Source organism: Ranitomeya variabilis, chromosome 8 (genome assembly GCF_051348905.1).
Source record: "Ranitomeya variabilis isolate aRanVar5 chromosome 8, aRanVar5.hap1, whole genome shotgun sequence".
Classification (NCBI taxonomy): domain Eukaryota; kingdom Metazoa; phylum Chordata; class Amphibia; order Anura; family Dendrobatidae; genus Ranitomeya; species Ranitomeya variabilis.
In genome coordinates, this window is record NC_135239.1 from 23,007,801 (window position 1) to 23,020,331 (window position 12,531).

The window sequence follows — 12,531 nt, forward strand, 5'->3', positions numbered from 1 at the left end:
AGAGTATGCTGGCCTCACATAGTGCTCCATAGAGTATACTGGTCTCACAAAGTCTTCCATAGAGTATAATGGCCTTACATAGTGCTCCATAGAGTATACTGGCCTCACATAGTGCTCCATAGAGTATACTGGCCTCACATAGTCCTCCATACAGAATAATAGCCTCATATAGTGCTCCAGAGAGTATAATGACCTTACATAGTGCTCCATAGAGTATAATGCCCACACATAGTGCTCCATAGAGTATAATGGCCCCACATAGTGCTCCATAGAGCATAATGGCCCCACATAGTGCTCCATAGAGTATAATGGCTTCACATAGTGCTCTATAGAATATAATGGCTTCACATAGCCTTCCATATAGTATAATGCATCCCCATAACACTCCAAACAGTATAATGACCTCTACACTCTTCTCATTGATTTAGAATAAATAAATACATTTACCAGCTGACATTGAGTATAAATATTGTTTTTATACAGAAGCTGAAAATCAGTACAGATCTATCAGAGGAGTAACATGGTGTGCAACTCTCTCTTCTTTCCTGATAGTTCGTTACAATGTATCAGTTCTGGTTTATAAATCATCCTGAAGTCCAGACTTTCCCTCAAAGAGGATTGTATAGACGGGATACAATTGTGGAGAACCATTCAGCTGTAAGAAATAACAAGTGTAGACATTTGCAAATCACTGACCGTAAACAAGAATGTTTCTATTCGTGGACAGGAAGCAGAGATACTGGAGAAATTGCTACAAAAAGTAAATTGGAAAGATATGAAACTTTTCATCATACAAAAATTGAAGACTTTTTCCCAAGTCCATGTCACTAAGTTATCCCTAATTCGTAGTATAGACGATAGCTTATTGATTGCTGGGAATCCCACTGATCCTGTGAATGGGGGTCTTCAATGGTTGGAGAACCACATTGGGTTCTGGCTCAGCAAGATTCAGTACATTCATTTTTATTGCAGCAATGACAAAGTGATAATAATATACAAACAACCAGAGGCGGACATGTCATTGGTGCAACCTGTGTAGGTGTTCGGGGGCCCAAGAGATAAAGGGGCCACTACCAGCTCCAGTGTAGGTGGAATTGTGCATTGTGATGAGCTATTGGACTGCAGGGGGCCCGTATACTGTTCTAGCACAGGGGCCTCTCCTGACTGTTTCTGCTCCTTCAAACAACTGAATATTGAGTCTCTGCTCTTAAAATATATATAAAATAAAGGTACAGGTGTAATTTATGAGAGTTGACGAAGCAGATCTTCTATGGATACAGTATATGTAGGCGACATTTCTAGGTCCTTCCATACCTTCTTCAGGTTCGGCTCGATGACTTTCTCTCTATAGACCGGTCTTGGCTCTGTCTCTACACGTAGACGCTCGTATTGTGCGTGCAGAGTGCCGGGCGAGGGGGGCACATATCCAGGTGTACAGGGATTGTGTTCTCTGCAGTCAGACGGCTCCTGTACATGCTACCAGTATGTAACACGCTTTATCTGCCCTGAGCTATCCCAGAAATGTAAACTCATGGGAGACCATGCAGAAGAATGCTCGGCCCCAGGCGCTCATATGTGGGAGTCAATGCAGGTGATGGAGAATCCCATCATCAATCCTGCGCTCCTGCTGCTGTCAGTGCAACATCCACATCCTGGGGGACTGCTTACAAATCCCGTAAACTTCCAGTAATCCGGCACCTTCGTCTAATCTCTGTAGATGCCTATATATACACATATATTGGATCAGCAGTGGGGCTGCACCATCCTTAGGGTCCTTAGTGACTGCATGATATTGAGCTTTACCCATCATTGGTCCTGTACCTACAAGACTAACCATGGACCCAATGACGTGGCGCCATCATGTGCCATCCTGCTGAGCCGCGTATCTAAGGTTCTTATCTATGATACTGTCTACTGAGTGAGTGCATCCAATCCTATCACGTATCATACTTTTCTGAAAGGGAACTGTCACCAGAAAAAAACACTATTAACCAGCAGATAAGGGATCACACGGTACAGTCACCCCACTTTCACAAACATGACATTATGCACCCCCTGGGGACACATACAATCAGCTTGGCACAGAATTACACAGACACCCCCTGTCCACACAGGCCCAGGGAGGCACGTGGAGTGAGAGTGTGGCTCATGCAGTCACTGACGCGGCACCACACTCGCTCACCCTGACAGCCACGTTTAATAGCACCAGTGAAACAGCGCCAGGTCAGCCTAGTAGGACTGCCACCAGTTCCTTGTTAGATATAAGCCCAGTCTGTTAACAGGATTATAGCAGGCCAGAAACCAGCCCAGGTAGCATGCAAAGTTAAACCGAGAAATGGATGTGTGGATTGAGGTAAAAGAACAGCCCAAGGGTAAATTATATATTTAATCGCACACTAGACAATACATTATATACACAATGGTTACACATATACAACTGTCAGATATGTAAATAATGGTGGTAGTACAAAAGGTATAAGCAGACTAAACATGTCAGTTACCGGTTTGATGTTCGACCATGTGCTGGACCACATGGAGGCATGGTGTGCCCGCTGGTTCCAGGTCCTTCCAGCACATTATTCGTCATGGCCATCCCCCTTTAGAAGTGAGCAGTAAGTATGACAGAGAGAGAGAGAGAAAGCACATGGCCTTACACAAGGCTTTAGTTGGTCACACCCTTTTCTGTCCCAGGGATGGCCCTTATCCCCCTCCCATGGGGATTTGTAGCTAAATCTCCCAAAACCTATGAAAGATAATAACTTCCCATCAGAAGGTCATAGGCGGCAGTTCTGGCGCCATTGGATCCAGCTTTGCTCCTGTTACATTTGGAGACCAAATCCGGCTTTGCTGCCAGGCTTCTACTAGCCATTCTGCATATTCCCCACCCTGGGGTGCTAAAATGGTTCGAGACCCTGGAAGGCGTTCGGCCCATTGCAGAGATCTTGAAAATGTAACCGTTGTGTGGCTAGGATGCACGATAACTCTATATTCTACTTACATTTCCTTATGAAATCCTATCTGACTGGAGGAAGTTTAAATGAAGCAGTCACACAGCGTGTGCTCCACAGGTGGTCATCCTGTATGAGACTGGATACTAGCTGGTGGGGCAAACACCTGCTTAGCCAGGTGACATGTTACAGCTAGACATGCTGAAGGATTGTAAACTGCCATTAAATCCCCCCATATTCTTCACAGCATCTAAGCCCATCATGTGTGATACTTTACAACAAAACAGAAGTCATACTTTGATCAATATTTTCATGCAGTTTGTAAATTCCAGGAAAATCAGGGACAATTCCAGAATCAGAGATTTTCCAGGAAAAGCTGCATCTGTCATTGAGTAGGAAGGGCAGCAGACAGAGCAGGAGGGCACCTCTGCCTCCACCCTGGAATCTTCTCCTCTCTGCCTTCAACATCCTCGTTATTTCTTGCTGTGGTCAGATTGACTGAGTCCAGTAGGAATCAGGCGCTTCACCCAGATATTTCGCTCTGTGGTTTGTGGTTTAATGTGTCTTATTTTCCCATTTTGGCTTGTTTTCTGCTCTGCAAGGAAGATGGGAAAACTGGCACAAGAGACCTGGCACAGCAAGCTGTAGTGGTAGACATGGCAGAACGTGCACATCCGCATGTTATCATGAATAAAGAGTTAGTCCCAAAAATCAGGATAGTGGATAACTTGCTAATCACTAGGGGTCCAACCGCTGGGACCCCCAGTGATCCTGTGAATTCAGCTCTGAAGCCCCCTGGTGAATGGTGTAGACACGAACATGCTCAAACCCCCACTCCATTCATTGACTATACAAAGCACTATACTTGAGTTTTTCCGGCAGTCATATTGACAATGAATGGAGTAAATATGAAGCATGTGCACCCCAGCTGCATTCACGAGGGGGCTGCAGAGCTGCATTCATAGCGAGGTTCCAAAGCTTGGGGATTCACATTGTTGAACTCCCAGTGATCAGCGAGTTATCCCCTAACCATTCTATAGGCAGTAACTTGGGGGGGGGGGGGGGGCTGCAATAACTTTGAGAAAGTAGCTAAACTTTTAATCTTTTTTTTTTTTTTTTACATTTTTTAGGCACTTGGCATGTCTGCAGATCAGTGGGAGTCCGAGTCCTGAGACCCCCACCCTATTAGTCTCCTGGCCTGAGGACCCAGACCCCCACCCATCTCTCAGAAGGCGCCCCCTTTGCCTTGTGATTGACAAGCGCTTCAGTCGTTTTTTGAGCAATCAATGCGGGTTTCAGGTCACGGACCCCCAACCATCTGCAGACATGGAAAGTGCCTGCAAAATTTGAAAAAAAGAAAACAATTTAAGATTTAGTTACTCTAAATATTCTACTCAAATTTGCTATTTTTTCAATAGCACAATTGGTTGACAACCCCGACAGGAGCTGCAGTGGCTGCCATATTGGTTGTCAGCCTTCTTTCCCAGCAGCACATATGACTTTACATAACTTTTCACTTCTTGGTAAGTTTGTTATTTTTCTTATTCTGTTGTTTTTACACTTGGAGATCCTTCATTATAACATTAGGTTCTGTAGACAGGAGAAATGTTCTTCTTCTCTCGCCCAAACAGCAGTAATCATCCTTCACACAAATAAACAATATAACATGTTGCAGCCAGATGTACGAGCGCCGCACTGGAGCGAGACTCACGCCATCTAATGGTATAGTCCTATTTATTATGTGGCAAGTTAGGAGTTAACTTAAGAGAAACTTCATTAAAAAAAATCCCAAGGAATAGCTGGGGCGCTATAATAGGGGCACTTTTTCGCTACACATTTTTCTGTGCGCTGACATCTAGTGGTCAAACAGGCTTCACTGCAGATGAGGTGCACAGCATCTCGCTTTTCAGCCTACAGTAAAATAATTCAAAGACTGTCACCCCTTTGTACCTGGAGCGGCAGGGTCTTCTTCAGACACATATGTGACAATACAATGTTATAACGTGGCCACTGTGCGGTATTATTATCTGTGCACTAAATGGTATTATTAATGGATACTTTATATTGCTGTATGGCAATGTCCTGCTGACAATATATGAGTATTATTATGTAGGCACTATATGGCCTTGTGTGTAGATGTACACTCACTGGCCACTTTATTAGGTACACCTGTCCAACTTCTTGTTAACACTTAATTTCTAATCAGCCAATCACATGGCGGCAACTCAGTGCATTTAGGCATGTAGACATGGTCAAGACAATCTCCTGCAGTTCAAACCGAGCATCAGTATGGGGAAGAAAGGTGATTTGAGTGCCTATGAACGTGGCATGGTTGTTGGTGCCAGAAGGGCTGGTCTGAGTATTTCAGAAACTGCTGATCTACTGGGATTTTCACGCACAACCATCTCTAGGGTTTACAGAGAATGGTCCGAAAAAGAAAAAAAATCCAGTGAGCGGCAGTTCTGTGGGCGGAAATGCCTTGTTGATGCCAGAGGTCAGAGGAGAATGGGCAGACTGGTTCGAGCTGATAGAAAGGCAACAGTGACTCAAATCGCCACCCGTTACAACCAAGGTAGGCCTAAGAGCATCTCTGAATGCACAGTGCGTCGAACTTTGAGGCAGATGGGCTACAGCAGCAGAAGACCACACCGGGTACCACTCCTTTCAGCTAAGAACAGGAAACTGAGGCTACAATTTGTACAAGCTCATCGAAATTGGACAGTAGAAGATTGGAAAAACGTTGCTTGGTCTGATGAGTCTCGATTTCTGCTGCGACATTCGGATGGTAGGGTCAGAATTTGGCGTAAACAACATGAAAGCATGGATCCATCCTGCCTTGTATGGAGCATCTTTGGGATGTGCAGCCGACAAATCTGCGGCAACTGTGTGATGCCATCATGTCAATATGGACCAAAATCTCTGAGGAATGCTTCCAGCACCTTGTTGAATCTATGCCACGAAGAATTGAGGCAGTTCTGAAGGCAAAAGGGGGTCCATCCCGTTACTAGCATGGTGTACCTAATAAAGTGGCCGGTGAGTGTATATTAGTATGATATGGAGAGTGTATAGCATTACTATGTGGGCACTGTGTGATATTAATATGTGGATACTTTATAGTGCTATTTTGTGAGCACAGTATGGTGTTATGTTGTAGACACTGTATATTGGTTTTACATGTGAGGTGTAAGATAATATTTTGTGGATACGGTGTAATGTATATTTCTATTATGTTGGCAGAAATTAGCAACAATTTGCGAGTACTGTGTAGTATAGAATGTGGGCCCTATATAGTGCTATCGGCATTATTGTAGTAAATCTACTATATAATTGTCTAAGGGTCACTTCCGTCTGTCTGTCTGTCTGTAATGGAAATCCCAAGTCGCTGATTGGTCGCGGCAAAACAGCCACTCCTTCCTCCCCGCAGTCAGTGCCCGCTCCATAATCCCCTCCAGTCAGCGCTCACACAGGGTTAATGGCAGCCTTAACAGACCGCGTTATGCCGCGGGTAACGCACTCCTATGCAACATCAATAGTAAAAAGATCTAATGTTAAAAAGAATAATAAAAAAAAAATCATTATATACTCACCGTCCGTCGGCCCCTCGGATCCAGAACAGGCCTTTCCCGCTCCTCGCGACGCTCCGGTGACCGCTCCATGCTGCGATCTCGCGAGATGATGACGTAGCGGTCTTGCGGCACCGCTACGTCATCTCGCGAGACTGCAATGCACTCTTGGGACCGGAGGGCGCGAGGAGCATCGGTAAATGCTTCGCCTGGATCCGGGGCCAACGGAAGGTGAGTATATAACTATTTTTTATTTTAATTATTTTTTTTAACAGGGATATGGTGCCCACATTGCTATATACTGCGTGGGGTGGGCAATATACTACATTGGCTGTGCAATATACTACGTGGGCTGTGCAATATACTACGTGGGCTGTGCAATGTACTACGTGAGCTGTGCAATATACTACGTGGGCTGTGCAATGTACTACGTGAGCTGTGCAATATACTACGTGAGCTGTGCAATATACTACGTGGGCTGTGCAATATACTACGTGGGCTGTGCAATATACTACATGGGCTGTGCAATATACTACGTGGGCTGTGCAATATACTACGTGGGCTGTGCAATGTACTACGTGAGCTGTGCAATATACTACGTGAGCTGTGCAATATACTACGTGGGCTGTGCAATATACTACGTGGGCTGTGCAATATACTACGTGGGCTGTGCAATATACTACGTGGGCTGTGCAATGTACTACGTGAGCTGTGCAATATACTACGTGAGCTGTGCAATATACTACGTGGGCTGTGCAATATACTACGTGGGCTGTGCAATATACTACGTGGGCTGTGCAATATACTACGTGGCTGTGCTATATACTACGTGGGCTGAGCTATATACTTCGTGGTGTTGTGAATTCTGTTTGTGGGCTCCCCCGGTGGTGTTTTATGGTAGTGCCACTTATTTGCCTTCTTCTATCCTTGATCACCTGTTGACACCCATTAGGGGAGTTTCCTATTTAAGGCTGCTTGGCTGCTGGTCTGATGCCGGCCAACAATGTATCAGTAGCATTCTGTTGCATTCTCCTGCCTCAAGATCCTGTTCAGCTAAGTTGAATTTTGTTTCTAGTTTATGCTATTTTTGTCCAGCTATTTGCAATGTGACTCTCTGTAGCTGGAAGCTCTCGTGGACTGGAATTGCCACTCCAGTGGCATGAGTTGTCACTGGAGTTTTAAAGTAATTTCAGGATGGTGTTTTTGAGTAGTGTTTTGAAGTTGACCGTGAAGTGACTCTTTCCTGTACTTCTGCTATCTAGTAAGCGGACCTCACTGTGCTAAATCTGCTGTTCATCCTACGTATGTCTTTTCCTCTTGACTCACCGTCAATATCTGTGGGGGGCTGCTATCTCCTTTTGGGGTTCATCTCTGGAGGTAAGGCAGGCCTGTATATTCCTCTGATAGGGGTAGTTAGATCTCCGGCTGGCGCGTGGTGTCTAGGGCATCGTAGGAAACACTCCCCGGCTACTTCCAGTGTCGTGTCAGGTTCAGGTCACGGTCACTTTAGTTCCCATCACCCGAGAGCTAGTCCGTTGTTATTTTGATTTCCCTGCCATTGGGAAAATCATAACATCGTGGGCTGTGCTATATACTTCGTGGGCTGTGCTATATACTACGTGGCTGTGTTATACACTACATGGGCTGTTATATACTTTGTGGGCAGTGCTATATACTACGTGGGCTGTGTTATACACTTCGTGGGCTGTGTTATATACTGCGTGCGTGGGCTGTTATATACTATGTGAGCTGTGTTATATGCTATGTGGGCTGTTATAAACTACATGGCTGTTATATGCTATGTGGGCTGTTATACACTCCGTGGGCTGTTATATACTCCGTGGACTGTGTTATATACTCCGTGGGCTGTGCTATATACTACGTGGCTGTGCTATATACTACATGGCTGTGCAATTTACTACGTGGGCTGTTATATACTACGTGGCTGTGCTATATACTACGTGGGCTGTGTTATACACTATGTGGGCTGTGTTATACACTACGTGGGCTGTGTTATATACTGTGTGCGTGGGCTGTTATATACTATGTGAGCTGTGTTATATGCTACGTCGGCTGTTATAAACTACGTGGCTGTTATATGCTATGTGGGCTGTTATACACTCCGTGGGCTGTGCTATATACTCCGTGGGCTGTGTTATATACTCCGTGGGCTGTGCTATATACTACGTGGCTGTGCTATATACTACGTGGCTGTGCTATTTACTACGTGGGCTGTTATATACTATGTGGCTGTGCTATATACTACGTGGCCGGCCGCGAACAATCAGCGACAGGTGCAGTCCGGCCGCGAATTGGCGTGGTATTTGAACCACGCTTCGCTAATTGGTCGCAGTTGGCCGAATTCTGTGTATTCAATGTATTATTCTAAAATCTTCATAAATAAACTACATACATATTCTAGAATACCCGATGCGTTAGAATCGGGCTACCATCTAGTTATAAATAATTAGTAAATATTGACATTATTGGGAGTATATTAGTATTATGCATGCACTGTATGGCCATATTTCATAGATAATGTATTTTTGTATTATGTGGGGAGTGAATAACAATATTATCTTGGCACTAAAGTATTGGTTTTTGGGCCCTGTATAGTCCTATTTAGTAAATATTGCCATTACGTGTAAGGCTGTATTATGCACTGCATAGAGATATTGTGTGATAAAGTATGGCAGTATTTTATAGGCATCAGGAGCAGTATTATGTGGGTACTGTATTATGACATTATATGCACAGTATGGCAGTATTTTATAGGCATCTGGAGCAGTATTATGTGGGTACTGTATTATAACATTATATGCACAGTATGGCAGTATTTTTTAGGCATCTGGAGCAGTATTAGGTGGGTACTGTATTATGATATTGTGTGCACAATATGGCAGTATTTTATAGGCATCTGGAGCAATATTATGTGGGTACTGTATTATGATATTGTGAGCACCCGTATGACAGTATTTTGTAGGCATCTGGTGTGGTATTCTGTGGGCACTGCATAGTAATATAATGCCAACATTGTAGGACTTCATTATGTGGGAATACTGCAGTATGGCAGTATTATGTGGATTACATAGATCCAGTGATATAATAAAGGCACATTATATATTCAGTGAATTGGGGGTAATCCATGAAATCTTTGTGTAGGATCCGTATAATTTATGTCTGTATGTGTGCGGTATATATTAGCATTTGGGTTCAGGCGCTTGTTTGCACATCATTTACCGCTCACTGCCCGTCCACAATGTTTGCACTATAGTGACAGCAGGTAACTCCATCACCTCAATGTAGCAGATTGGGTAATGTTAGGAAGCAGCGGCTGTAATCCATCCGCCCGGTGGCAATCACACTGCGGGCACACATCAGTCAGGGCTGCTTTCTCTGCCCACCACTGTAAGCTCCGCACACTGGGCCCAGTCCATAATGCAGGAAACCTCAGCAGAATGAGACATTTACAAATGAACCAAACCAGAAGGAAGGAAAGTGTCAGTGGTCTGGGCTCTAATTGCTGAGAACACAGTTTACAAACACAGACGGGTCTAATGCCCAAAAAGGGTTCCTGGCTCGGCGCATGGCATCGATCACTGCCGGGCCCGGGCGTCTGACATAGAACACTTTGTGTTACAGGCTTTCATTGTTTACAAAACAAACTACCAGAAATCTATCACTGGAGGAAAATAAAAACAAAGTATCTAAAAGCTGGAAACTCCTGAATCAAAAAGTTCACTAATATTCACCTGTCACACAACAAGAAACAGACTGCAGTAATGTCCCCGACCATATCCACACCTCAGTATATAGACGTGGTGTATAGATGCCGAACAGACGTGTCTCCATGGTTACAGGCGACAAACAGAACTTGTGCAGTCAACTCTACACCAATGTATCATGCATTTCATGTCAGTCTCAATTTTAGGGTTCGCTCATAAGAGCGTGTAAATCAGCCGAGGGCAATCCGATAAAAAAGGGACTTCACTCGCGGCATGCTAAGCTTCAGATGAGCGCAAAAAAATCAGATGCCATACACACCATCAGTGTATCATGTAATATCTAGAGATACATAGCAAATCTGTAAGATGGGAAACTGCAAATGGTCCTGAAACTGATTAATAACTGCTGGGTATAAGATTAGACAGATAACAAGTGAGAAAAAATCTGCCCACTTGTGTAGATGAGAACGGGACCGATGTTATATGTATGAAATATACAGTAACTCAGGATCAGTAATGTATGTACACAGTGACTGCACCAGCAGAATAGTGAGCGCAGCTCTGGAGTATAATACAGGAGGTAACTCAGGATCAGTAACGTATGTACACAGTGACTGCACCAGCAGAATAGTGAGCGCAGCTCTGGAGTATAATACAGGAGGTAACTCAGGATCAGTAATGTAATGTATGTACACAGTGACTGCACCAGCAGAATAGTGAGCGCAGCTCTGGAGTATAATACAGGAGGTAACTCAGGATCAGTAATGTAATGTATGTACACAGTGACTGCACCAGCAGAATAGAGAGTGCAGCTCTGGGGTATAATACAGGAGGTAACTCAGGATCAGTAATGTAATGTATGTACACAGTGACTGCACCAGCAGAATAGTGAGTGCAGCTCTGGGGTATAATACAGGAGGTAACTCAGGATCAGTAATGTAATGTATGTACACAGTGACTGCACCAGCAGAATAGTGAGTGCAGCTCTGGGGTATAATACAGGATGTAACTCAGGATCAGTAATGTAATGTATGTACACAGTGACTGCACCAGCAGAATAGTGAGTGCAGCTCTGGGGTATAATACAGGAGGTAACTCAGGATCAGTAATGTAATGTATGTACACAGTGACTGCACCAGCAGAATAGTGAGTGCAACTCTGGGGTATAATACAGGATGTAACCCAGGATCAGTAATGTAATGTATGTACACAGTGACTGCACCAGCAGAATAGTGAGTGCAGCTCTGGGGTATAATACAGGAGGTAACTCAGGATCAGTAATGTAATGTATGTACACAGTGACTGCACCAGCAGAATAGTGAATGCAGCTCTGGGGTATAATACACGATGTAACTCAGGATCAGTAATGTAATGTATGTATACAGTGACTGCACCAGCAGAATAGTGAGTGCAGCTCTGGAGTATAATACAGGAGGTAACTCAGGATCAGTAATGTAATGTATGTACACAGTGACTGCACCAGCAGAATAGTGAGTGCAGCTCTGGAGTATAATACAGGAGGTAACTCAGGATCAGTAATGTAATGTATGTACACAGTGACTGCACCAGCAGAATAGTGAGTGCAGCTCTGGGGTATAATACACGATGTAACTCAGGATCAGTAATGTAATGTATGTATACAGTGACTGCACCAGCAGAATAGTGAGTGCAGCTCTGGAGTATAATACAGGAGGTAACTCAGGATCAGTAATGTAATGTATGTACACAGTGACTGCACCAGCAGAATAGTGAGTGCAGCTCTGGAGTATAATACAGGAGGTAACTCAGGATCAGTAATGTAATGTATGTACACAGTGACTGCACCAGCAGAATAGTGAGTGCAGCTCTGGGGTATAATACACGATGTAACTCAGGATCAGTAATGTAATGTATGTACACAGTGACTGCACCAGCAGAATAGTGAGCGCAGCTCTGGAGTATAATACAGGAGGTAACTCAGGATCAGTAATGTAATGTATGTACACAGTGACTGCACCAGCAGAATAGTGAGTGCAGCTCTGGGGTATAATACAGGAGGTAACTCAGGATCAGTAATGTAATGTATGTACACAGTGACTGCACCAGCAGAATAGTGAGTGCAGCTCTGGAGTATAATACAGGAGGTAACTCAGGATCAGTAATGTAATGTATGTACACAGTGACTGCACCAGCAGAATAGTGAGTGCAGCTCTGGGGTATAATACACGATGTAACTCAGGATCAGTAATGTAATGTATGTATACAGTGACTGCACCAGCAGAATAGTGAGTGCAGCTCTGGAGTATAATACAGGAG